Here is a 27,545-nt window from a genome sequence, read left to right on the forward strand (position 1 = left end):
TAATATAGCACTCGCCTATACACAGAATTCCAGCTGCCATCAGGGTTCAGCCAGTCAAGGACAGGCTGAACTGTCTTGCAACATTAATCCTCGGTCACGTGAATCCCATAGTGTGAGGGACATTCTTGGGGAAGTGACTAAAGGTAAAAACATATGGAACTCTCAGCAAAAGCCGCATAGAGACTCCAGGTCTCTGCCTAGCTGGCCCTGAGCTTTGGGAGATCCCCAAGATCCACCGTTCTTTGCTCCAGACCCACTCTCCTGTTGATGAGAAAAAGCTAAGTGTGAACATGCAGGATTCCCAGGCCCCTACAAAAGAATAGCCAACATATAGGTCGCTCTTGTCCTTTGTGATTAGTCCTTACAAAACACTCTCAGACACACTGTCAATGCTCAGCAAATAATGAAACAGTATGTATTTAAGAATAAAGGAAGAATGATTATTTTTATATCACCGGGGCATGGCGGGAGGATGGATTGATCGAGATTAAATGATTTGCCCAAAGCCATTAAGCAAGTCTTTTGCAAGGACTGGGATTACAAGTCAGTAGACAAAAAATGATATATTTTGGAGAAAAAAATTAAAATGTTTGTTTTTTTCACATTTTTTCATGAATTGTTTTAAAAAATTAGTTTTCTGATGGATAAACCAAACCCACCCTAAACCAGACATTTTTCAGCTTTTGGGAGTTCTCTTTCCTCCACTTTCTCTCAGCTTTTTCGTTTTGCCACTGAAAAAAATTGGGTAAGTGAGACTGACCAGCAAAAAGTGATAAATATGGTATTTTGATTTTCATTTTCTCATCCAAAATATTGGAAAAATGTTTCCTATAGTTTATTATTTAAAGGGCAAAGGTTGTTGAGGAAAGGTTCGGCTAGCGAACGTCAACCGGCGCCAGCATTCAGAAGCTCCTCTGGGTTTGTATGCCTTTATTTAGCCCTGATGCTGATTTTCAAGACAAGGAATGAACAAAAAGGAGAAAATGATGTCAGCTGAGGCTGCAGGACTAGATCTAACTGTCATTATCCATCATGGTTTGGGACTGTACATTCTATTTCTTGTTTTTCATTTAAAAATTAGAATTTTTTAAAAAATGAAAACCACCACCACATCAGATTTCATTGTGACTTATAGACTATTATCTGTACATCATTTACTATGATTTTCTCTCAGCTAAACATGTTCAGTATGTTTGTGTGTTGGAGTATTTAGCATTTTATGCTTTTTTAAAAAGTATAGCATTTATTTGCCTAAAGCTGTATTTTGTTGTGTATTACGCAGCTGATAGCTCGTTTGGAGTGTCTGTAGTTTATGCACTTAGTGCATATTTTGGAGCGCGTGCTGATTTTGAAAATACACATTTTTTACTTGGAAGACTGAGCTCTAGCACTTTTCAGAAAGTCGATTTTGGACCCAGCAGACTGTAAAGGCTTGGAAGGAACGGTCACAGTCTGGCATAAAGCTTTTTTAGCACTCAGATTATTGACCCAAAAGGCAGTGATGTCTCCTTAGGTCTATTGTGTCAATCCAGCTGCCATGCATTCATATTAAATTTATGTGCTTAATAGCCTTATGGGACTTCAGTGTAAAAAACAAAATGTGGATGTGCAGTATATCCAGAAACTCCATGAAATGATGTGGTCAGATTACTATCCCAGTGACCTCCTCCCTCAAGAATCCCAAATATGTTAGTCCATGTTTTGGACCAATGGTGTGTGTCATTGTATTCAGGTCACAAATCAAATCAGCTGCATTGGGGAGGAATGCAAACATCACTCAAGTGGAGAATAATATTTCATACTAAACAAAGTAGTATGTGTGTAGAAGTTTATTCAATGCTTCTGCCTACCAATTGCATCTATCACCAAAAACACCTGCAGCTGTCAGAAGGCCACCTTTCAAAGCCAACGTGTGTGTGTGTGTGTGTGTGTGTGTGTGTGTGTATATATATATATAAAGGAGCAAAATTATAAGTATATTGAGGTGCAATTAACTCATTGCTAAAAAGATTTACTTATGGTTCAGCAGCATAATCATCTGTTGGGCATTTGCTATAAATCATGGGTGTTGCCTGTTGTCTCCACTAATTGGTGTACTAACTTATTATTAAGTCTCAAACATTTATATGAGATCTGGGCTGTATGCAAAATTGCTGGAGGAATGAGAACACTTGAAAATGTATTGGAAACCTACAAAATGTGTAAATGCTGGACAGTTACAATACATACAACAGGAAGGAATGTATATGCTTTAGTATCTTCTCTGCCCATCCATAATAATAAAAGCCGTCTATTGTGCAACCTACAGTATGTCAATTCAGTCATTCTGGCACAGAATAAAGGTCTCAAATACAATAATTCAAAGCAACTGGTACAGTAGTAAGTGAAGTTTTAAACAGAAGACAAGTTGATTAGAGCCTTTGGAGATGCAAACCCTGAATAAAGGTTAATCTTTGTGAACTTTGAATACAAAGCATTCAGAAGAATTTTATATGAAATCTTGCAACAAAGAAAAGCACTGTTCAGTAGGGTCTGATTAACTGACTTGCACTTCATTGTAAACCCTGACAATGATGGAAAATACATTTATCAATATATTTTGTAGCCATACAGAGTTGACAGGCTTTAAGTAAAAAGGCAAGAATCAGAGACACAAAAAGGCCCTGTTGAATACCTCTGAAGATAGTTGTTGAGTGAAATGTAAAGCCAGGATTTACAAATATTACATAAGTGAACACTGTTACTGCACTCAGACTGAAAAATCTCGTTCAAATCCAATAAGTGGTTTAAGATGTGCAAAGAGGTTTCTGCAGGGAGTCAGGCATTAGAAGCCACCTGGAGCATGTGGCAGAGATTGTATCCATCAATACAGCAGCTGGGCTGAAATTATAAAGAGAGCTGCTTTTCATCATGCTTGTTTTAATGCATACATTTCTCCTGTCACTGGCACCCCAGGAAAACTACTAACTACAGAAATGAATGGTGCCCATTACCTGATATTCATACTTGTGAAAACAGACAAGAATCACAACACAACAGTAAGCAAAAAAAAAACAACAAAAAACTGATATCCAAATTATTTTTTAGTTGCTGCAGCAAAAAGATCTCGAGTACCAGTTGGTAATATTTTAATAGCATTGTAGGGCTTAGGAGGGAAGCAGCCATTTGGCATTCAATCCCAAGTTCCCTTCTGCTCACGCATTCCATCAAATCATGCACCAAAACAGTTTAAACAAAGTAAGGTCAGCTAAAAATCATTCCCAGAACGGGAATCCCTAAGATCAGTCTGAATTTTAGCACCAGGGAGAAATGCAATAGCCAGGCATTTTCATTATAGAATCCTAGAAATGTAGGGCTCGAGAGATCAAATTGTCCACCTGCCCCGCCACTTGCTCTGAAGCAGGACCAAGTAAACCTAGAGCATCCCTAACAGGTGTATAGAAATAAGTGAAGCTTTTTTGAAGTGCTCACCTAGTCTATGCAGCCAAGACTAGATTTAAAGAGGATGATTCCAAGAAGGAGCCACTTTGCCATAGCCCCAGCAAAGTTTGATTTTGCAACCCCAGGTTTCCAAGACCAATACTCCACCCTGAGCTACAGGAGGCATACTGGCTTGAACAGCTATGACTGCTTGAAAAAAATCACATTTAGGGTATGTCCACACTAGGAGAATAGGTGTTTTTTTTTTTTAACCATGTTTTTATATGGTAAATGTTAAGTAAACTTTGTCATGACTTAGTAATGAGATCGGTAGTATCTCTGTACTGTGAGGATCATACCTGTACCATTAGCAGCACTACACTAGTGTCCACCATATAAGCCATATTTCTAGAGCTTTGTAATTTGGATGTGACAATCTGCTCTGAGACGTGTACTTCATCCAGATGTCAGGCCCTCAAGAGGGTAAAGAACAGGTCCAGGGGGATTGTAATCCCTTTCTTTTTGACTCATTTAACATCTTTTCCTGTTGCAACACAATATAGAAAAGGTTGAGAAGCACGGCTCTAAGATAAAACTTGATGTGTAAAGTCTTAGACGAAGAGTGACTTTTTAAAACCAAATTGTATTGATTCCGCTGACCAATTAAAGTTAACAATAACTTTTTTTCACCGGAAATATCCCGCAGTGCTATATAAATCTAGGGACTGATCTAACGAGGTGCTAAGTGTCTCCTGGCTTCAGCCATTTTAAAATATCACTGTAGCTCAAACGACTGATTTTTACAATTTATGATGTCCAGGTTGGCTCATCTATTACATTATCTACAAACAAATAAAAATGAGTTACACTTGTTTAAATGCTTGGTTTCACATGCAGCAGGAACACCTGCTGACATTGTGAGCTGAGCTATAGTACTAATTGCAGTGTCATAACTAATATGTACTCCGAAAATGTTCAAGGCAAAAGTTTGGAGCTTCCAAACTTTTCTGGTGAAGCCAGGAGAATTTATCAGCTCTGCGAGCCCAAGAGCTTGCAGTGTTCACTAGCGGAGATTAAAAGCTCCACAGGCCTCTAGTACTTGTGTATTTTTAGTGTTTGGTTGTTTGCTTCTTTTGGGGGGTGGGGTGGAGAGGAATAAGGAAATTAAAATACAAAAATGTACTTAATGCAATATGAAGGTTCCAAATGTAAATACTCAAAAACAGGCAATGAAACTGTTAAGGTGCTCATTGTAATGTAAAAAAGCAAGCCATGTTTCACATCTAGGGACAGGCTGTGCCATTAAGACACAGGTCTGAGTTGTAGGTGGTAAGGCATCACATTTTCCCCAGCAGTCAGAGAGAACATGCTTGATGCACAAGAAAGCAATGAGCTCTTCCCTTTGCCCGCTATGCCCTATCTCCTCTCTCTACCTTTGGGACAGCTGGTGCTCCTAGCAAGCAACAGTCCCTGCACTTGGGAGAGTCAAAGGACTGCAACTGTGATTGGCCTCTCTTTGTACCTGGGAAAGTTGAATTAGCTCCTTGAGTTCCTCTCCTCTCTTTCGTGTACCTCTTCAGGGTCCAGGCACAGTCTGGCCCATTTTATATTACTTCCTAGTCTAGGGTTGATTTTTAAATGTGAATCTGAATTGTGATGTTGCACTCCATATGTTTTATGGAAATATGTTTGAGTATGAATATGATGTAACTTAATATGCTTTATGCAAAAACATCTATTATAAGGTATCATTACAAATGTTACAACCTATTGAATATATTCCACCTATTTGTATGGCTGTATCATTCTTGTATCTGAAACTAGAAATATGAAGTATAACTCTGAGGTCCTATTGTAATTATGCAAAGTCTGGGCCATTAAAGGTGGTTTGGAATCTTGGCTCCCATTGACTAGAACAATTGGTTGTAGATGGTTTATTTACCTGCCAACCTTCCTGGGTACGTGCGGGCCAGCCCTGGAAGAATGGAGGCTGGGGTCTCACAGGACATATGAACATGTCACCTGATACTAGAATCCATCTTAAACCTGGTGCTTTTCTATTTAGAAGGAGGGGTGGGGACACAGAGACAAAAGATTCCCACCTTGTGCCAAAGCTATAAAAGTGGGTGGAACAGAACAAAGGAGGCTGCCAGTCATGAGAACATCTGTGCTTTCCACCTAAGATGTCCTCTGAAACTAACAAGGACTGTACCAGGGGAAAGAATTGGGCCCAGACTAGGAAGAAGTCTAGTCTGTGAAAGAAGCTTATTGGAAGATCTCTGAGGGTGGGATTTTACCTGTAATCAGTTTCTTAATGTATTAGGCTTAGACTTGTATGTTTTTGCTTTATTTTGCTTGGTGACTTACTTTGTTCTGTCTGTTATTACTTGAAAGCACTTAAATCCTACTTTTTGGACTTAATAAAATCACTTGTGTTTATTAACCCAGAGTAAGTGATTAATACCTGGGGGAGCAAACAGCTGTGCATATCTAGCTATCAATGTTATAGAGGGCAGACAATTTATGAGTTTACCCTGTATAGGATTTATACAGAGTAAAACAGATTTATTTGGGTTTTGGATCCCATTGGGAACTGGGTGTCTGGGTGTTGGAGATAGGTGACCTGCTGAGAAGTTTTTGGTTGAAGTCTGCAGCTTTGGAGGCATGGCCCAGACCCTGGGTCTGTGTTGCAGCAGGCTAGTGTGTCTGGCTCAACAAGGCAGGGTTATGGAGTCCCAAGCTGGCAGGGAAAATGGGCTTAGAGATAATTCCAGTACATCAGATGACAGTCCCAAGGGGGTCTCTGTGACCAGACCTGTCACATCAGTGTGTTAATTATATTAAATGTACAGCAAAATATACAGATGTGCAATCTGGGTTAATAAAAGTCATTCTTGGACCCTTCAATTCTTTGTTTCCTGACTTTTGCGCATTTACATTCATGACCTTAACTTTCCATTAATAGAACAGTGAGTCTGTTTTCAAGCCTTTCTGACTAATATTTCTACTACTTATTGTTTTTATTGCGTAACTGTGAAAGTTGATAAGGGCCAGATTCGGGCACCCTTGCTCACAGTGCTTCGAATCTAACTATGCATGCAGCCTAATTGATTGCACCCGGGGTTACCCTCAAATTAAGGTTCTACGCAGTGTGAGTAAAGATGCCAGAATCCATTCCTCTATTAGTGTCAGTAAAACTGTTAAGGCATTTTAGTCACCCTTTAATGTACCTGAGCTAAGGACAGAGCTAAGAACCTAAGCGAGCTAGTCCTCTGTCCTCTTTCAGCAGAAACATACAGATACTGATTAAACTCAGCTGGGCTTCTTTTAAGCCTGACTCCTTTGTTGCACCACTCCCACTTACCCCACAGGAAATTATATAGTTTCACTCCCAGGTTACTTTATGCCTGTTTTCTTTTATGCCTGGAGAGGGGGGGAAATCTTCTGTGTTCTTGTATCCAATCTGCAGATCTTTTTATTCATCTGTAATCTGTATCTCTTTCTGCTGCCATGGTGATTCAGTGAGCTTGAGATTATTTTTGCTAACCCTGCTTCTCCCAAGAGTCAGCAGTTTGATTTGAGACTCTCTTAGACAGGTCAAGAATTCATTAGCTCAGGTCAGAAATACTCACAGTATAAGAAGGTGAGTTTCATGATATTGGCAGGCCAGCTGAAGGGATTTGAGATGGACATTGTGATACTGCTGAATAAAAGCATTTTTGCCAGAAGAAAGCTCACAGAGGTAGTGCTGCAATGGGAGATCAACTGGAGGTGCTGAACAACCTGTATCCAAGAAAAGGATGAGGGTGCTGGGGGTAATGATTTGATAACATTAGTCATAATAAAGAGGGAAATGAAGGTAGACTTGCCTATTTCATGTCTCTGAAGCCATATGGTTTAGATCTTATGAGACAGATTGAGATGTGCAACAGCATACTTTGTGTGTGCCCGTGACTTGTGTTTATGCAAACTGCAGAGAACTCCGGATGGTGTCCATGTATATACCCATATCCACTCACAAATCAGCTATTGGTCACATTATAGTTCATGCATACACCAGTGCACATAATTTTGGGAGTGCAGTTTTGAAAGTCTGGTCCTTTACCTTGAAGTCGGTATCTGAATAGTGTGGAAGATGTGAAAGCTAGTTGTTGTTTATTATTAGTCTCTTAAACAGTACCTTTCAGCTAAAAGATCTCAGAGCACTTTACAAACAATGAATGAAGCCACTTCACTCCCCTTTAAACAGGCAATTATCATCATACCCATTTTACAGGGTCAGAGGAAGGCAAGCTGTGTCATAGGTCTAAACTAGTGGTTCTCAACTGGGGGTACATGGATCCCTGGGAGTATGCAGAGATCTTCCAGGGGGCTATGTCAGCTCATCTAGATATTTGCCTAGTTTTATAACAGGCTACATGAAAAGCACTAGCAAAGTCAGTACAAACTAAAATTTCATACAGACAACACCTTGTTTATATGGCTCTGTAACCATGTGCAGACTCACCAGTGGCACCTCCTGCTGGTCATCCCAGGGAATTAGCATTCCAGCCTCCAGAGCACCCTCTTCAGGCCAGTGTCTCGCCTTGCTGCTGGCTCCCATGTCCCTCCCAGGACCCCGGTGCCCCTTTCACTGGGTGCTGCCTCCCGGGGAACCCCACACCCACTATCCCTACCTCGCATCATTTGTAGGCTCGTACCAGTCACCAGCTAGCCCCCACACCCTGGGGCAGACTGCAGTATGAGCCACTCATCACCGGCAAGGTTGGGTTTGGATCTGCTGCCTCTGCCTACCTGTAGCTGCCCCTGTAACTGCCATACCGAATAGACCTCCCTAGCTGGGCCCTGATTGGGGCATGGCCCCCAACTGAGGCTGCTTCCCCAATCAACCCCGCTGCCTTTCTTCTGCAACAGCCCTCTCTCAGGACTGTTTTAAACCCCTCTGGGCCCGAGCGGGTGTCCACCCTGCTACAGGCTCTATATACTATATCAGTGTTTCTCAACCTGGGGGGTCATGATTTATTTTATAATTCTATGTTAAAGATGAGAAAGTAAGCAATTTGTTAGTAATAGTGTGCAGTGACACTTTTGTATTCTTATGTCTGATTTTGTAAGCAGTTTTTAACGAGGTGAAACTTGGAGTCTGCAAGACAAATCAGCCTCCTGAAAGGGGTACCGTAGTCTGGAAAGGTTGAGAACTACTGGTCTAAACCACCCAATTATATTATGAACCTTTCACAAACTGGGCTGACTTTCAAGCTCTCTCAGACTAATTTTGGGTGGGTTGGTCCATTGTAATTGTTTTCCACCACTATAGCTCTAACTCACAGCCTCTTGTTCTAACCATTAAAACAGGCACACAGATATCTCAGGGAGAGGCACAGCCTTAGAACCTAAATATAAGAGAACAGGCTTAGGAAAATAGCCACTTAATCTCTTTTTAGGCTTTATCCACACTATAGTACTGGTACGTAGCTCTGAAAAGACCATTCCTTTTTGAGCTGCTGCAAGAGAGCTGTGAACTTATACCAATAGTTAAAATATTGTATTGGACTTTGAACAGGTTTTTAATTGTGACCATGAACTTTACTTTTTCCTTTCTGTGTGCAGAATATTGCAGAGTATTTTATTCCCTAATGCTTCTGTCGTGCCCTGACTTGTTCCACATGACTTCTTTCTTTGGGTGTTATTTTTAGCTGGCAGCTTTGTAAGGCAGACTTGCAAGTAAGTGGTGTTCAAGTTCAGCCAAAAAAAAGAAAGGCTTTTAAAAAATAAACAAGTTGTCTAAATATTCATTTTGAGGAAAGAAAACATTCTCCTGCGAGGCAGTGTCAGAAATTTTTATTTCAGTGGTTTTTTTTTTAATTAAGGAAACAAATTGAATTCTTTCAGTAGAAATCTGCCATTTTGTTAAAACAGCAACAGTTAAAGTCATTAATTCATGACTCATGCAGAGCTGCAAATCAGATTTACCTAGGTATGATGCTACATACCTGAATTCTCTGAGGTAACAGGCCCATGGATTGTTTATTTTGGAGAGGATTCTCATCATAATTTTTACTAAGTACATATATTTTTACAAAAATCTTGCCTGTTTCTGCTATTCTTAAGGAAAGCTAACAAGGAAAAACTGACGCTGGTGTCTGGTCCTGGGAAAGTTATTAAAGGATTCAAGTTCCACCAGTCTAGAAACGCAGACATTCTTTCACTCTGCAATAGGGATCTGGATGACATATTCTGCTTCAGGGAGGGAAATCATTGATTCCCCTGCCCAATGTTTCAAGTATCATTGATATCAACTCGGAAGGCAGCTGGTCACTAGACCATCCAGTGGGGAAAAAAGGGAAAGTTTCACTTAAGAGTGGAAGGGATAGGTCAGGTTTTCCTAAGACATGTCTGAGGTCTCCAGCCTTCTCAGGGAGGCAGCCTCAGGCTGGAAGGCCCAGACAAATGTTTAGATTTACAATCCTAGTTTCCATAAAACCTGCCAAAAGGGGAGGTAAAATACCAGTGAGTAAAACTTTAGCCTGAAAACAGGGAGTAGATTATTGTAAAATCATCTTCTGTAATGTTGCTTTTATTACACTCGCAACCCAATTTTTAGGAGGAAAATTGTAGCAATGTCACATTTCTGAAAAAAATGGACAGGGAGAATGTTTATTACTTTCAGGTCTGTGTAGCATTTTGTCAGAATACTTTGCAACAGTTCTTCATTCAGTTCATCTGCTTTGCACTGTTTTTCACATGCTCCCTCATTTGTGCAGGTGCCTCGACTAAGTTACAAGTGAGACATTATTGGTGAGTCAGGAGACCTTCTCCAGAGTTCGACATTTTCTGTTTATTTGCCACTTATGTTATTTTCCCTGGATGTCACGTGCATCCACTTTAGGAAATCACTTGGAAAACCCTTAACTCCCTGAAACTGCAGATTTCTCCCATGACTAGTGGAGTGTAAAGACATTTAGAGAAATTTCCCTATTCCTGCCACACACATCAAAATGTGCTAGTTTACCTAGTGACCCAAGCTTTCTTTTCTCCATGGTTGATACTAGTAGCTCTCATGGAAATCATTGGGAGTCTTTCCATTGACTTTAGCAGTAGTTGGACAGGGCCTCAGGCCCATAGGTTTTGCCCCCGATCTTTGCTTTTCAACTCTTTAGAAAGCAAAAGAGTTAGTCAGGATGAATGGAGATGCATGCCTCCTACACCTTTAAGGTATGTCTACTTTGCAGGCGGAGGTGTGATTAAGGCACGTGTATCACTAGCAGTGAAGCTGTGGCAGTGTCGGTGGCAGCATGAATATGTATCCAGGGTCCCCGGCAGGCTCATGCAGTCTGTGCTGCAGCCCATGCTGCCATAGCTCCACTGCTAGTGGTACCCAAACTAGCTTGATGATGCTAGCTTGGTTACACTCACACAAGCTACAATCACCCCTCCGATGGCGGTGTAGACACGCCCTAAGGCAATCGCATGCATCTGTTTTTTTGCCAAACCATTCTGCTGAGTAAACTTCCACTAACAAAGTCAAATGAAGTTCGGACACCACAGCTGAAAGCACAGGCGGAAATATTTGAACAACATTCAGATGAATAGGAGGACTTGTGGCACCTCAGAGGCTAGCAAATTTATTTGAGCATAAGCTTTCGTGAGCTACAGCTCACTTCGTCGGATGCATTCGGTGATTTTCCACGGAATGCATCCGACGAAGTGAGCTGTAGCTCACGAAAGCTTATGCTCAAATAAATTTGTTAGTCACCTCAGAGACTAACAAGTCCTCCCTTTCTTTTTGCGGATACAGACTAACACGGCTGCTACTCTGAAAGCATTCAGATGAATGGAATTGTGAATTTTTTTTAAAGTTGACATTTTATTACTTCCTGAAGATGTTCATCATGCCAAAGAAAGTGCCACTTAGATCAGAGTTTCAATTATGTGAAAGTTTATATTAGAAAGCTCCAGTCAGTTAGATCATGCTCAGACAAGAGATGAGGTTTAATACGTTTAATTTTTTGCTTTTAAAATTTAGCCTTTTCTATTTTAGGATTTTCTGCAGGCTTCTGCATCCTGAATTAAGCAGAGTTTCTTACAACTACACTGATTTATACGTACATTTCAACCAAGCAACCGGCCTCTCCGCATCCCAAAGCTCAAGATATTTGAGCTATGTATTCTGTTTTGCTAGCACAAGCTTTCCCTTCTGTCTACTATATTCTGGTCATTTATAAATACAATATGCCACACTCCATTAGAATTTTTTCAAATATACCTTGACTTTTTTCTTGCGGTTTATATTTTACCTTTTGCAATCAATCTTTTCAAGATAAAACTAAAACTAAATATTGCCTTTAATATGTAGCATAACATTTAGGAAAAATGGAGCTAGGACAGACTAATTTTAATGAAGGTTGTTCATTTGATCCATACTCTTTGGTTCTTTATTAAAGTGACAGCTTAATTGGCAGTTGTGGCCTAGATCTAATTAAGTCTAATAAGGAAGACAAGTCTATTTAGGTTTCTACATAGACACCAATGAGTTACTTATGTATGTTACCATGCTGTATGCTAGCTATTTTCAAGCAGAGATGCTGAGTGTGTGTGTGTGTGTGTGTATGAATGCCTTTACTGTACATCTGGTACTGGTGGTACTGAAAACAATATATGGAAACAGGACAAATGTGGAGGAAAAAAAAATAAAAGCCTTCAGCAATATTTATAAATGTAATCCTATTTGAATAAGTATCTGCTTCTGGTTTTGGAATGGTTTGCCAATTTCACTCATTCTGAATAGAAAATATGTAAAATGGGCAAGGCAGATTCTCTTAAAATTCTTTAATGAACACTTCTTCTTTTTTTTTTTTGCCAGAGTAAAGGAGAGTTTCTCATGGTTTCTACTAGGAGACGTTGAAGTAGAGTATTTTCTATTTATAGTGCTCAATCCATAAAGGCATTTCATGTTGTTTACACTGGTTTTTTGCTTGCTTACTTGGAAAAAACACAGAACCTACTTACTTATTCTAAGTGGTCCAAGGTGTGTGTTGGGGCCTTTTTGCTGAACCTCTTTTCTCATGCCTTTCAAGTTGTCCTCCCTTTGTTTAGTTATACATTCAAATAATGTGAAAAGAGGGCAAAGTCAGCAGAAAAGGAGATGGGCTTTATTCCAAAAAGCAAATCTGATTCATTAAAGGCAAAAGAAACTGGGAACATGGCAATGGAAAGCATTATAATTTAAAGCTGTCCCAGGACAAGTGTAACTTGTGCTAATCATTAGTAGCAAGACTGATGGTTCTTTTGGTTTATGTTTTTATAGGACTTTGACTTGGGGGACTCCACTGGCCCAGAAGGGGTTGAACTCTCTCCGTGACTGGGCTGGAGGGCTAAGCTTCATCCATAACTGAAGTGTGCTGAAGAGTCAATTGGGAAACTGAGTCAGGGCTGCTATAGTGCTGTGCCACGTCACGAGGAGGCATGCAGGAACAGCGCCTCTGACAGACCATGTAATTAATGTCTGTTTGTTTATAATATTGTACCAGGCATCTAGAGTCTTTCCTATATGGGGCCTCTTGTGAATACTTATTAGCCTTAGTAGCTAATAAGTATTTGTCTCATCTTATGTTAAATAAAATGTTGGAAATGGGTGTGATACAAATACCTGTGTCTAGAGGGTTTGTTGTAATATATTAGTATTATGTCAAGGAGTCAGAACTTCTTCCTTCTAGATATTAGTGGTCATATTACTCTTGTTGTAACTTCATTGATTGCAGAAGAGTCTGATCTGGCCTGAAGTTGGTTTCAGAGGTTTTGCTTGCAAGATGTCTGAAGAGTAAATTATAATGGCAAAGCAAAATTGGGGATGGGTGGCGGTGGCGGTGGTGGTGGAGGGGAAGTGATTGCAACTACATCAGATTTATGCATTTACATGTTTTGTTCACTCAGACCTTGCAAATCTTTGCAGAGGGTTGGGAAATGCAACCAAGCTCCTCAGTAGGGAACTATTCTTTCCCACTGGCAAACATCAAGTATAGGTTCTTGCTTGCCTGATCCAGTCAGAGTACGAATTATTGCTCCTTTGTAGTTGTCCTGAATATATATATCTGTACCATACAACAGGGCAGTCCAAAGAGCTTCACTGGCGTAATAAATGTGTGTTGGGTGAGGCAAAGTCCTGTAATCATATCCTGTAATGTCATCTCCTCCAATACAAGCCAAATGGCAAGAAGAGAGACAGCCTGGAGGGCTTCCTGATCCAGTATTCAGTATAGTTTCCTACCTATCTGTTTCTTCTTTAGTTACTAATCTCTCCCCTGTCACAAACATACACCCCTTCCTATCCTGTGGGAATATTAAAACCCACAGTATTCCAGTGGAAAATGAAGATAAAACAATATACCCCATCCACCTCCTCCTTCCCCCATATTTATTTAAGATGCCCCCTTAGTCTTGCCTTGGCCCTCAGAACATGGGCCATCAGGCCCTGGATTTTCAAAGTTCTTTTTTTTCAGGTTGAGAGGATATTGGAGTCCTCTTCTAGGAAGAGATCCCAGAAAGAAGGAGTACTCTGGTGGTGAGAGGGAAAGCAGGGAAAGGGAAATCACAGGTAAGTAGCTTTTTTTTCCCATAGAAATTTTAGATCTTGTTTGTCCCAATAAATGGATTTTTTCCTTATATTATAGGAGAGGCTGGTAGTACCCCCTCCTATTAAAGTTGTACCACACTCCCCATTGTAAATTCCTGTTTTCTTGTAACTTTGCCACTATTTGGGCTGAAATTGCCCTTGTCGGGTCTCTGCCTTGGGTTGAAGTTTTTTGGAAAATTTCAGCCAAAAATGTTTGGCCAGTTCCAAGAATACATTATTTTGCCCATGTTAAAAAAATCTGGCAGCTTTTTCTTTGAGATTCTCCAGTGCTACCATACTTTGGTGCCTTTTGCCATCCCTGTGAAAGTCTTCCCAAATTTGGCCATGTAGGATGCCTTGACTTATTTTTAGCATCTAAAATCTCCAAAAATTCCATTTGCACTGAGCATGCTCCAGCCTGAGGCTGAGCAGGGATTTACCCGCAAATTGAACTCTGGGCTGCTGCAAGATCTGGGTCCATTAACTGAGATCTCTCCTGTGCTCTCAATGCCCCCTTCCTTCTATAGGGCCAAAGCAACATGGTGGAGGAAGCAGCCTGATTCTAATGCATAGGGGTCAAGATCTAGACCTGGGTGTGATGTGGGGAGTAGATTGGATAAAGAGCAATGTGGGGAGGACTGGGACAAGGAGTTGGGGTGGGAAGACTGGGGCTGCCTGGGCCAGGGGTCTGGGAGCTAAAGGGGCAGAGACTGAGAGCCAGTGGGAAGATTGGCACTGGCTGAGCAATGAGACTGGGACTGGGAACCAGTGGGGTAGATGGAAGGAAATGAGAGGGGGAAGGGAAGCAAATATGATGTGTTCGAGTGCAGGGAGAGAAATGGGGTTGGTTAAGCCAAGAGACTGGGACAAGAAGCCGGGGGTGAAGGGAACTGGGAATGGTTGAGCAAGAATGCTGGGAATGGGAGGAAGAGACTGGGACAGGGAGTCTGGAAGGGTGAGACTAGGACTTGCTGAGCAAGGAGCCTGGGAATGAGTTGAGACTCCTGAGGAATGGAGACTGAGACTGGCTGGTTGAGGAGTCAAAGGGTGGGGAAGAGACAGGACAGGGATGAATTGGAGGGGATGGAGCAGAAGGAGTCAAGCTTGAAGGGAGAACAGGCAGAAGGGTCTGTGACTACAGTCCCCTCCAGTCCAGAGCCTGTAATGAAACCAAGCTTCCCAAGACTCACCATTCCCCTGCTATGAACAAATACCTGTGAAACTCACTGGCAAAGTGTCCCATCCCACTCTAGTTAGTCCATATAGAAGATGACAACCTACTAGTGATAGCAGCTTCTCCATGAGCTCAGGTGGCAGAGGTCTGCATAGTGTCACTAAGGGTTCTAAGCTGCTGACACCCATGTTGGTCTCAATATGTTTCCAAATGGTATAATTTGTTATTTTAGGGGTTTTTTTTTAGAAAACCTAGGAAATTTCACATAAACTACATTAAAGGAACATTATTAAAGTTAGGAATTTTACAACCTTAATTTGGCTGCCCATGTGTATTCATTATGATTCAGTCTGTTTCCTCACGACCCCTGCCTCGTTCAGTGTAGAAGATGGACTGTGCTCACTTCATGAGCAGCTATTCAATATTTTATCTTATTCTCATTGTTCAAGGTGTGGCCCTGTCATAAATATAAAAGGAGGGATAACTACCTTTCTGTATACAGTGCTATAAAATCCCTCCTGGCCAGAGGCAAAATCCTTTCACCTGTAAAGGGTTAAGAAGCTAAGGTAACCTTGCTGGCACCTGACCCAAAATGACCAATGAGGGGACAAGATACTTTCAAATCTGGAGGGGGTGGGGAAAGGCTTTTGTCTGTCTGTGTGATACCTTTGCCGGGAACAGATCAAGGATGCAAGCCCTCCAATTCCTGTAAAGTTAGTAAGTAATCTAGCTAGAAAATGTGTTACGTTTTCTTTGTTTTGGCTTGTAAATTTGCTGTGCTGGAGGAAATGTGTATTCCTGTTTTTGTGTCTTTTTGTAACTTAAGGTTTTGCCTAGAGGGATTCTCTATGTTTTGAATCTGACTGCCTGTGAGATTATCTTCCATTCTAATCCTACAGAGTGTTTCTTTTATCTTTGTTTTGTTCTTCTAATAAAGTTCTGGGTTTTTTTAAGAATCTGATTGGGTTTGTAGGGTCCTAAGAAACCCAAGCTGGTCTGTGCTCAACTTGTTTATTCTCAAGCCTCCCCGAAAGGGGGTGTAAGGGCTTGGGGGGATAGCTGTGGGAAGAAGAACTGCAAGTGGTCCTTTTCCCTGGTTCTTTGTTAAAGCGCTTGGTGGTGGCAGCATACCCTAGTCCAAGGGCAAAAAATTTGTGCCTTGGGGAAGTTTTTAACCTAAGCTGATAGAAATAAGTTTAGGGGGTCTTTCATGTGGGTCCCCACATCTGTACCCCAGAGTTCAGAGTGGGGAAGGAACCTTGACAGGCCCCATGCTTTTCTTACTACACACTTTCCAAACCCTGTTTTGAAGATGGAAATATTAATTTGCTCATGGGGTTTTCTATGGTGAGTGCTTCACAAACATTAATTTATCTTCACAACACCCCTGTGAGCTGAGGGGGTGAAATGGAGAAATAGTCTAAAGTAAAGAGGATGAAATTCAGTAAGAACAAACGCAATGTACTCCACTTAGGAAGGGGCAATCACCTGCACACATACAAAATGGGAAATGACTGCCTAGGAAGGAGTACTGCAGGGAAGGATCTGGGGGTCATAGTGGATCACAAGCTAAACATGAGTCAACATTGTTACACTGTTGAAAAAAAGGCAAACATCGTTCTGGGATGTATTAGCAGGAATGTTGTAAGCAAGACACAAGAAGTAATTCTTCTGCTGTAATATAGCCTCAACTGGAGTATTGTGTCCAGTTTGGGGTGCCACATTTCAGGAAAGATGTGGACAAATTGGAGAAAGTCCAGAGGAGAGCAACAAAAATGTTTAATTGATTAATGTCCCAGTCTCTAGAAAATGTGACTTACGAAGAAAAATTGAAAAAAGATGGATTTGTTTAGTCTGGAGAAGACTCAGGAGGGATACGATAACAGTTTTCAAGTACAAAATAGGTTGTTACAAGGAGGAGGGAGAAACATTGTTCTCATTAACTTCTGAGGCTAGGACAAGAACCAATGGGCTGAAATTTAAACAAGGGAGGTCTAGGTGGGATATTACGAAAATTTTCTTAAATGTCAGGGTGGTTAAGCACTGGAATAGATTGCCCAGGGAGGTTCTGGAATCTCTGTAATTGGAGATTTTAAAGAGCAGGTTAGACAAACACCTGTCAGGGATAGTCTAGATAAAACTTAGTCCTGTGAGAAGTGCAGGGGACTGGGCTAGATGTTCTCTCAATGTCCCTTCCAGCCCTACGATTCTATGATTATTATCTCCATTTTACAATTGGAGAGCTGAGGCACAGAGGGATCACAGTCAAAAGTATCCATGAATTTTGGGTGTCCAATCTGAAACACTTCAGGCCTAATTGTTCAGAGTATTTTGCACTATATAGCACTTGCTATGTTCAAAGTACAGCTCCCATTGACTTCAGTTGCAGCTATATCATAATGCATACACAAAAACCCGTCAACTTGAGGTTGCACTGGCAACCTTAATTCTGGCACTTCCTGATTTTTGAGTACTTGACTTTGGCACATTAATTATGTTATTTCAAATAGTGTTTTGGTGTTCATATAAATATATCAGTGAGGGAAACTTAATCTGCAGCTTCACCTGTGCAGCTCTATTGAGGTCTGTAGGAATCATTTAATGTTGTTTTCTTGAAGATTATTTGTTCAGTACCTCACTGGCGGCTTGAGTGGTGCATATGCATTATTCTGGCCCTGTGTACAGGGTTGAATGCTACCTTACAGTTGTATAACTGGATTTAATAGCACTGAGTATTATCTGTGGACACATAAACTATCTGTACAATTCGTTTTAAATACTGAGCCTACGCAATTATATTTTCATAACAGTAAATGTTATCACTTTTGGAAGTACTAACACTGTCTGGAGCCAGGCACAGAATAAGAGACTATGAAAATGTCTCATTGTGCCTCAGTCCTGATGACCTGCAACATTCTTGCTCCTCAAGGCAGTGTCTCCTTCTCCTGCACCATCTTTTTGTAATTTATGGTGGCTTTGTAAATGGGAACAATAACTCACGACAGAGATAAGTTTCAGACCATCAGGCTAGTTTTTCTTTTTGGCTGAATTCAGGATTGAATAAAATCTGCAGATATGCGGAATGGGGAAGAGAACAAAGGTCTTTGGCTCCAAAACATTCTTCTATTGACAACAGAATTTTTCCTAGCTTGGTTATTAGAGGGAATTTACAGGCTAGCCTCATTAAAACTTGTCATGGGTGATCTAATCTGTGTTCAAGATTGGAATGTTTTTAAGGCCATGATCTACTTTAGTTCTGTGTGTACAACTCTCATTGACATCAGTGGGAATGCTCTGTAGACTATAATCCTTTGAGCAAATGTAGTGATGTGCACACCACCGCAGAGAAGACTTGAGCCAGAACTCTCTTGGTACAGAGGCAAAGAGATTTCCCCTTCATTGAGCAAGAAGGGACAGCTCTAATGAGCTTTTCTCAGTATGCAATCACTCTTGCATACATCATAGATGTGCTTTTATATATTTTTCAGTGTGCAAAGCTATAGTAAATAATAAATAAAACAATGGGGTCCAATCCATTATTTGGATCTGGGAAGTCTTAGATCTCAGATAACCAATAATCAGACCAGCTGCACAGAATACTTGGGAAGTATAATCAAAAGAATGAAGATGTCTTAGCAGTTTGAGTAGTGTCTTATTCTCCTCGTGAAGATGAAGCAGACTGACAGTGCGTTGTGGATAAAGTATGTCTCTATAGCAATGCCTTTCATGGAGAAGCACTTAATACTTGCTGATGGCGAGCAAAGGGATTGAACAGCCTGGTTTTTGTACATCAGTCATGCACTCCTAACTACATGAACTGTACTCAGAAAGGTAATAGATGGTGGAGATTTTATTGAGCGACGTTGCTCTGCTGCTGTTATTAGCCAAAGCCCAGTCATTTTACACATGTAGCAGTTAATTTGTTCTTTTTTATAATACATAAGCGGCTTGATGGATCAATAGAACAGGTCAGTCATTTATTAGTAATTTTCATATGCTGGAAATAGATGCTCAAGATCAGACTTTTATTTTTTTAGAGTACTATAAAGCCAGCAGTAAGAACTATTACTGGCTAGCTTTATTTGAGAGATAAGTAGGTTTGAGTCCGTGCTGATCCCATGGAGTATGTTTTCCTAATTTTCCTTTTAAGTCTTTCCACTTGGACTTATCAATGGATAAGACAGAGTCCCTATATAGCAAGGCTTTCTTGGATACCTTACATTGATTCTCAACTTCACAGTTTGCTCCTTAGAACATCCAGATAGTGTGTGTGTGGCAGGGGGTGGGGTGTGCTATGAAAGCTTATGTTAACTCAGTATAAAACATAAGCATACAAGACTTCTGACAGTTTTAAAGCTCAGCAATCTCCAATATGTTGATTTTGCCCTTCTATACATTTAATTTTCTTTTTAAAATGTATCATATTTCTCCAAGCAATCATTTGCTTTTCAAATTATGGTTGCCTAGCTAAGATGTGTGTACCAGGTGCCATGTAAAAGCATGTTAAAAGTAGATAAAAGCAATTTATCCTGCCCTCTAATTAGAGATGTCTCGTCTTTACCACTGACAATAGCAGTATGCAGCTGTGGCAGAGGAGAGATAATAGTGCCGGAGCAGCAGAGAAATTAAAGATAGGTTATCATATGTTGGCTGCTGCAGAGTGTCATCTCTCCATTGCATAGCTAAAATGGTACTCAGAAAGAATAGGAACTTAGCTCTTGGCCTGACTTGAGCAGATTTATTTTAGTTATTAAATTCTAGGTAGGATTTCATTATAAAGAGGCAAAGGGGCCAGAGTAATGAGGTCTCCATTAAAGACACACAGAATGGGAATGTGACTCACTATGATTATTGGATCAGCAAACAGAGAACATACCATATCACAAGGCAAGCTGGCCTCTTAAGAATGTTGCAGCTCAGCCTCACTTATGCCAGGTGTGGCATGCCTCCCTAGACGAGGGGAATAGCCAAGAGGTCACATGATGGGAGCAAATGGCTCAGAACCAGGCCTGCTGGGATATATAAAGGACCGCCTGAGTTCAGTGAGAGACTCAAAGGAGTTGAAGGACCATGTTAATAGCTCCATGCAGAGGCTCTTGTTATCTCCCAGGCACAGGGCCTGCAAAGTGAGGAGAGCCAGTACCAGCTAGGAAGGATGTAGTGCAGAGAGCAAGCTGATTGGAGGAAAGCCTCGGCAGGGACAGAATTGTGCACCATGGACCGTGAGCCAGCGAGGAAGGCTGGGGGAGGAGAAACCAGATCTTGACCAACTACCACCTTGATCATTTTATTTACATGTTGTCCTCTTCTCCCATACCCTTTGCCTTCTATATTGTCTCCAGGGTAGGGACCATGGGTGAAATCCTGCCCCACTGACTTGAGTGGAAGTTCTGCCATTTTACCCCAATCTAACATGAAGGAAAATTCCTCCCTGACCCCAAATATGGCAGTAAGTTGCGCCCCGAGCATTTCAGCAAGACCCAAATGCCAGACACGTAGGAAAGAATTCTCTGTAGTAACCTCCCCTGATTGGTTCAAATCTAGATAGTCTTCTTGTGTTCTGATATTTACATTGGTGATACTTACATTGGAAAATACAGCTGAAGATATGTATGTACTATTGCCTGTCACTTCCTGTGAGCTGTGGGACCAAACACAGAAGTAGTATAGGTCTGATTATAAAACTTCATTTGCTGCATGAGAAAGTTTTTTTCATTCAATCTAGTTGTGCTACTTACAATAGCTGAAGTTCTCCCTGTGTGCAGATGTTGTCCAGTCAGTAAAAGGGACTGGAAGTGGAGGTTGGTCTTGGAAACATCCTTTATGATGTGATCAACATAATAAAAAATTGAGACCCCCTAGATTTGAACTGATTTTTATTGCCCATCCTCAAACCACGTGCATTTAAACCCTGAAATCAACATGTTCATCTGCTTCTGTATCATTTAGTGTAATGTAGATGATGGGTTTGAAAATGTCTGAAAATTGTATTTATACAGTATATGAAGTATTGCAGAATTTCACCCTGCAGTTTTAGATTTATATCCTATGGTTCTAGGCTTTTTAAATCCTTTGCTGACTTTATAAAAATAACTTTACATGATGCAGAGAGGGATTACAATGTGTTCTACAGGACCACAGCAAGGCTTTAAATTAATGGACTCATGCTGCTGTTCATCGTAGCCAAGGAATTGTTCAATTACTCCAGGACCACGGCATCTTCATTGTTTAAATAGCAGAGCGAGGTCACGGATACTGCTATACTTGTTAAATTATATTGCTTAATGGAGGTAATTTTTTTTTAGTTTGATGTTATTTCCCTTTGTTTGCTGAGTAAATTTGTACTTGTAAAAAGGTTAAGATTTTGACAACACTGGTACTGCAAGTCCCAGGTTCATATACATCACAGGCTTGGTATATTTTCAGAACCTTCTGAGGTATCACACTTCTTATAGTAATGCTGTCCCTTTAAATTAGCTCAGGTGATAGAGATCAAATTGCAGTACATTCTCTCCCCCTGACTAAGTTTTTTTTTTTCCAACAGGGGATTGGCAGCAAGAGAAAGTAATATAATTACAGTAACACCACTGCACAATATGGATCAAATGAAGTGGTTGACAGCAGCATAACACAGAAAGAGATGGAAATGTGCTCATCTGTGTGTGTGAGCGCACAGACACATCTGCACACACCTCCCCTGCCCCCCACAAAGGAAAATGGTGGTTTGCTGGAGAACGATGAGCCTGGAAGTGGAAAAAGAGAAATTTTGAGGTGGAAAAAGGCTATGGTAACGGGGCGGGCGGGGGGTTGGGGGTTGATGGACATGAGACTAAAGCTAGGTAAAAAGCACTAATGGGTCAGGCCCATAATATGCTGAGCGCTTCCTGCCTAGTGCTGAGAGCTCTCAGCTCCTGTTGAGCAGAATGGAAGTTGAGGGTGCTCAGTATTCCGGAGGACAATGACCAAAGAAAGGGAGAAGGGGCGGGGAGGAGATGAAGGGACCCCCAGCTAAGGTGAAGAGTACTTGGTACTTGCCAGAAAAAAAAGCAGCAGTGAGGAGGAGTCTGGGACCAGGCAGGGAAAGAGATCTGTCGTAGAGAAGGGGCTTCATATCAGAGGGCGGCAGAGTGAGAGAGTTGATGGCATGGAAGGGAAGGGGGCGGGAAGCGAAAAGAATTTGACTGAATTACTGTCTTAGTGGCTGGGATATAGAAAAGCAAGGGGCTTTTGGGTATGGGTGAAGGAGGCTTACTGCAGACCCTGGGGGAGTAAAGCAGGTTTTATATCTTGTAAGGTGATGTACTCTCCAGCCATCTCACCCCCTTGTGTCAGGGATTGATGCTACAAGGGGTCCTCATCTCCAGCACCTCATAAGGGCCATCTGCTTCTTGCCTGGTCTTGCAAGGCTCAGCCCTCTAGCCAAGTCACAAAGTTCAGCCCCTTTCTGGGGTAACAAAAAGGTCCAACTGAAAGTCCAACCTAAACATCCAAATAATAATTCTTGCACCCCTTTCGGGTTCCACAGAAGTGTTCTTACTAGCCTTCCCTCAGGGTCTCCCCCACAGGAGCCTAATCTGCTCCTGCCTGCCCCTTCCACAGGAGCTCAGGCCCACCCCCTATTAGCAGTTAGGGCTCCTTCTTCAGGTATGCTGCTGTTTCCTTGGGCTGCTTCCTATCTCTAAGCCCCCTCGTGTTGCTTTCCCACAGCCTGTGCTTAACATGGCCTCCCTTTGGGCATATCTTACTTAGGGCCCTACAAAATTCATGGTCCAGTTTGATCAATTTCATGGCCAGAGGGTTTTAGCATTGGTCAATTTTACATTTTCAGCTATTTACATTTCACCAAAAGGTACCCGGAAGTGGGTCTGGTCTCCCTCTCTCCTGCCCAGAGCTGCCATGCAATGGAAGGACAAGTCCTGTTTCTCCCCAGCCCAGCAGTGACTCGCAGCTAGGAGCCCCCTAGCTGGGGCACTTCTAGGAACAGGGGGATATCAGTCCCACCTTCACAGTCTCCACCAGCTGCAGTAACCTCCAGGGCTGGAGCTTCCTGCAGCAGCAGGAGACACTCCGAGGTGGGTCTGACCTCCCCCTGAAAGCAAGAGCGGCCATGCCAGGGAAGGACAAGTCCTCTCCCTCCCCAGCCCAGCCGAGACTTGAAGATAAGAGCCCCAGTCGGGGGGTGCTCCCAACAGCAAGAGGGAGATCAGATTTCTTGGGGAAGGGCTTATTTCATGGTCCCTGACACATTTTTTACAGCTGTGAAATTGGTAGGGACCTATCTATACTATACTGCAATAAAACACCCACAACTGGCCTGGGTCAGCTAACTTGGGCTCAGGGGCCTTGGGCTGCAGGGCTACAAAATTGCAGTGTAGATGTTCAAGCTCAGGCTGGAGTCTGGGCTCTGAGATCCTGTGAGGGGTTGAGGGTGGTCCCAGAGCCTGGACTCCAGCTGGAGCTGGAATGCCTACACTGCAATTTTATAGCCCTGAGCCCAAGCCTCGTGAGCCCAAGTCAGTTGACCTGGGCCAACCACAGACTTTGTAATATAGCGTAGACATTTTTGTTCGTGGGCCCATGGCTACTCCCTTCTCTGCTGAACTAATAAATCTTCCACCCCTCTTTGGCTTCATTAAAGTGCTTTTACTGGTCCTACCTCAGGGCATCCCTCACAGGAGCCTGACCCTGCTCCCTGTGGGTTCTTGTACCTGCCAAAGAGTTGTGCGGTCTCTGTAGTCCCTCCCTCTAGACTGAATTCCCAGCTCTGTGTAGTCTTTTCCTAGCCCTTTTACAACTGAGATTATTAATTATCTTTAAGTTGCCGTAACACCAGCAGCTGGGGGCTGTCTGGTAGGTCACAGGCAAGACTGAGTTTGCCTAGTCTTAAAGGACTAGCTAGCCTGTGACATACTATCTTTACTGTCTTCTGAGTCTAGGGTCAGTTGAGAGCTGTTCTAACTTGCTCCTGGCTGCCAATGTCCCCAATACAGCTGAGGATTTCTGTGGTGTGCTGACCCTCTGTCCACACCCCCTGCTCTGATAAAGGGCTGTGAGAGGGTAATTCCCACACTAGAAGAATTCTCTCACCTGACTAGGTAAGGTGGCTTTTTGGCTCTGTCTTGTCAGTTGAGGGGCACAAACAGGTCAGAAAGTGGCTGATGATCTAGTTAGAGAGGGACATCTTCCGATGTCTTTCAGAAGGTCCCTACTTTTGTAACCACTAACCTACAAGTTAAACGTCCTTTTTAGGACACAAAAATAGAGAATTTGGAATGTGAGGGAAGGAGAAATCAGCTCAATGATGTTTATACTATGTCAGTACATTCATAAAAAGGGGAAATACTCTTGTGGTTTTGACTTCCAATTGGAGATACCAGTTCCATCCCTGGCTCTTACACAGACTTCCTTTGTGACTTTGCGTTAATTACTGAAGCCTGACTTTTCAATAACAAGCATGTGCAAATTGTAGACACTAATGCACACCTAATTTTATACCATTAATGCAGTTATGCACACAAACCGAGGAATGGTGCATTAGATGGACCTTGTAACTGGTCGTTTTCATGTACAAATAGACAACTTGTATGCACAATCATAGCAACTACGTACAAATTAAGTGCAAAACTCTTATTTTCATTCATAAGAGCCTAACTTTGAAAGTCATGCCTCTTATCTCTTTGTTCCTCAATGTTTTTATCTGGGAAAATGGGATAAAAAACACATTCATCTATCTCAGTTGTGGCGGTTAAATTAATTCATGTTCATAAAATGTTTTTAGCTCTTTGAACATAAGTATAAATTATGCTGAGTATAGCGACATATGTAGTTAGTAGAAATGCAATATTTTGTGCTAAGTATGCTTTATGGTGCTTTCTAAAGAACTGGGTAAATTGATTGGCCCATAAAGGGTTTGCCAAGGCAGTAAAAAGATCAAAGACATTTTTCACATTACATCTCAAAAGCATCTGAAACCCTGAAATTTAAGGAGTTGTAATGCGACCTCCCGGCCTTGAGAAAACTTGTTACACTAACTAATTGTCTTGCTTTACACTTTGAAAAGGTGACAACTCTACAGAAGTTGAGCTAGGATGAGGAAAAGGAGTGTGTGTGTGTGTGTGTGTGTGTGTGTGTGTGTGTGTGAGAGAGAGAGAGAGAGAGAAGACAGTAATCAGATTCCGTGAGCAGCCAAAGGGAAGGAACCATAGAATAGACTATAAATAGACTGTGATTTAGGCCTCACAACAGAGAGAGGAAGAGGGCTTTCCAGTATAAAAAGGGGGAAAGGAGATGGTGTAGGTGACAACGAAAAATGATCTACAAAATGAAAATAGGACAAGAGAGACAGACAGGTAGGTCTCTGGAAGCAGAGGAGATGGACATCTTGGAGTTTAGAGAAAACAAGCCACATATACGGCATACAAAGCTTATATGATGGAGAGACATTATATAGAGCTTTAAACAGCACTTGGTGGGGACGGCCTGCATATCTTGCTCATGTGTTATACATCCATGCCAATAAAACTGAAAGTCCAACCTAAACATCCATCTCACAACACACCATCACTTAGTCTCTCACCCTGAGACTGTTATATGGACATATGGAATATTTTTGCATGCAGCAAAATATAAAACCACCTCTGTAGCTACAAAAAATTCTGAAGATTGTGTTTAGGTTGATAAGCCTTGGGGGCTAACCGTTTTTTGACTAGCATATAATAACAAAGGGGAGGCCCTTTGCACAAGGACTGCTGCCTCAGCAGCTAAAGGACCTATTTCTCTACCAGGAAGCAGAAGGAAGAAGAAAGCAGAGGTTAAGGGGTAGGGAAGTCCATTTGCACCAGGCTTTCTGCCTCATCACCCAGCAGGAGCAGGGGCATAGAAAGGAGGAGAGAACTGTATATGGATCACATGTTGCAAAGGACGCCCTTTCTATTAGATCATCAGCAAGTGAACATCTCAAGCTTTGGTCCTGATACTATAAGTTGCTGAGTGTCTCCTGCAAGTTGCTGAGCACCCTCAGTTCCCATTGGCTTCAGTGGGAGATGAAGGCACTCAGCACTTCACAACAGACGTGGAGCACTCAGTAAAAGAAGTCTCTTTGAATGTAGATTTTTTTGAGGACAAGCATAGTGTTTTCTTCTTTCTCTTTAAACATCCTCTTCATGCTCAACAAATAATATACAATAACAGCACTATTAATATTTCATGACACTTCTTGAACTCTTTGGGAAAAAATTAAATGTCTCATGCAATCTATTTTACTCATGTCACTGAAAGCTTTGCATGCTTTTTGAGCTGTGGATCCAAACCAGGACATAAACCACCTATAGAATATATGAGATCCCCTAAGCCATAAAAAGGATTGCTAATTAAAAATATATATATATATATATATATATATATATATTATTTCTTTGTCCTGGAAGGAGGACCACACAGGCTTAAACCAAGTGAAAACAGCTGTGGACAGTCTCTGGTACTTGCTTTGACAGCTCACATATGTGTGGTCAGCATGTGCTGTAATATTATAAGCAGCCTATTTATAGATCACTTATTTAAATGTGTTGATCTGTCTGAAAATGTCAGTAGCTGTTATACATATTGCTTATTTATTGGTTCATTTGACTATCACACAATATTTGTTCAAAACCTCGCCATTATTGAACATTAAATAGGAAAGAACATACGTTTTTGTTTTTCCTCTGTGTTCTTATTTGTATACCATTGTCCAGAATATTCTTGCAATTAACAAATCTTTCATATCATTGTTGGAGTCCAAACTCTGGAAATGACCTAAGAGACCTGAGTGTGTTTAAGTTCCACTTAAGTGTTGCCTAGATTTTGTGATCTCTCTTTGCATCAGGGTGAATTTTACTCAACGTTCTTTTCCAAGGTGATGTTCCACTCTGCTTTGTCTGTAATTCTGATGACATCTGGTAAACTGAGACCCCAAAGTGCACATCTGGTGCTGAATAGTCCCACAGTTTTGGATGCATTTTTCGTTTGAGCCCATCTTTCATCAGAATACCTGATGTGCTTCGTTAATAATATGCATTACGAAATGCAATTTGCAAGTGCCTTATATCTTGGACATGAATCATACTGCTGTGGCTGTCCAAGGAAAAGGCTGCTAGGGACTGTGGATAGTTTGAATCTGCAGATTACCTCTTTCCTGTGTCACTCCAATCCCAGAATCTCCTTGCTTTTAAACAGGCTGAGAGGTGCAAAGGTGTAGACTTGCATCTGGTCATCTTTTAGGTGCTTGAATCCAGTTAATGGAAAATTAATGGGTGTAGACGTGGATATTTCACTGTCCTAACTTAAACAAAGATGGAGACA

This window comes from Natator depressus, chromosome 2 (genome assembly GCF_965152275.1).
Source record: "Natator depressus isolate rNatDep1 chromosome 2, rNatDep2.hap1, whole genome shotgun sequence".
Taxonomy (NCBI): Eukaryota; Metazoa; Chordata; order Testudines; family Cheloniidae; genus Natator; species Natator depressus.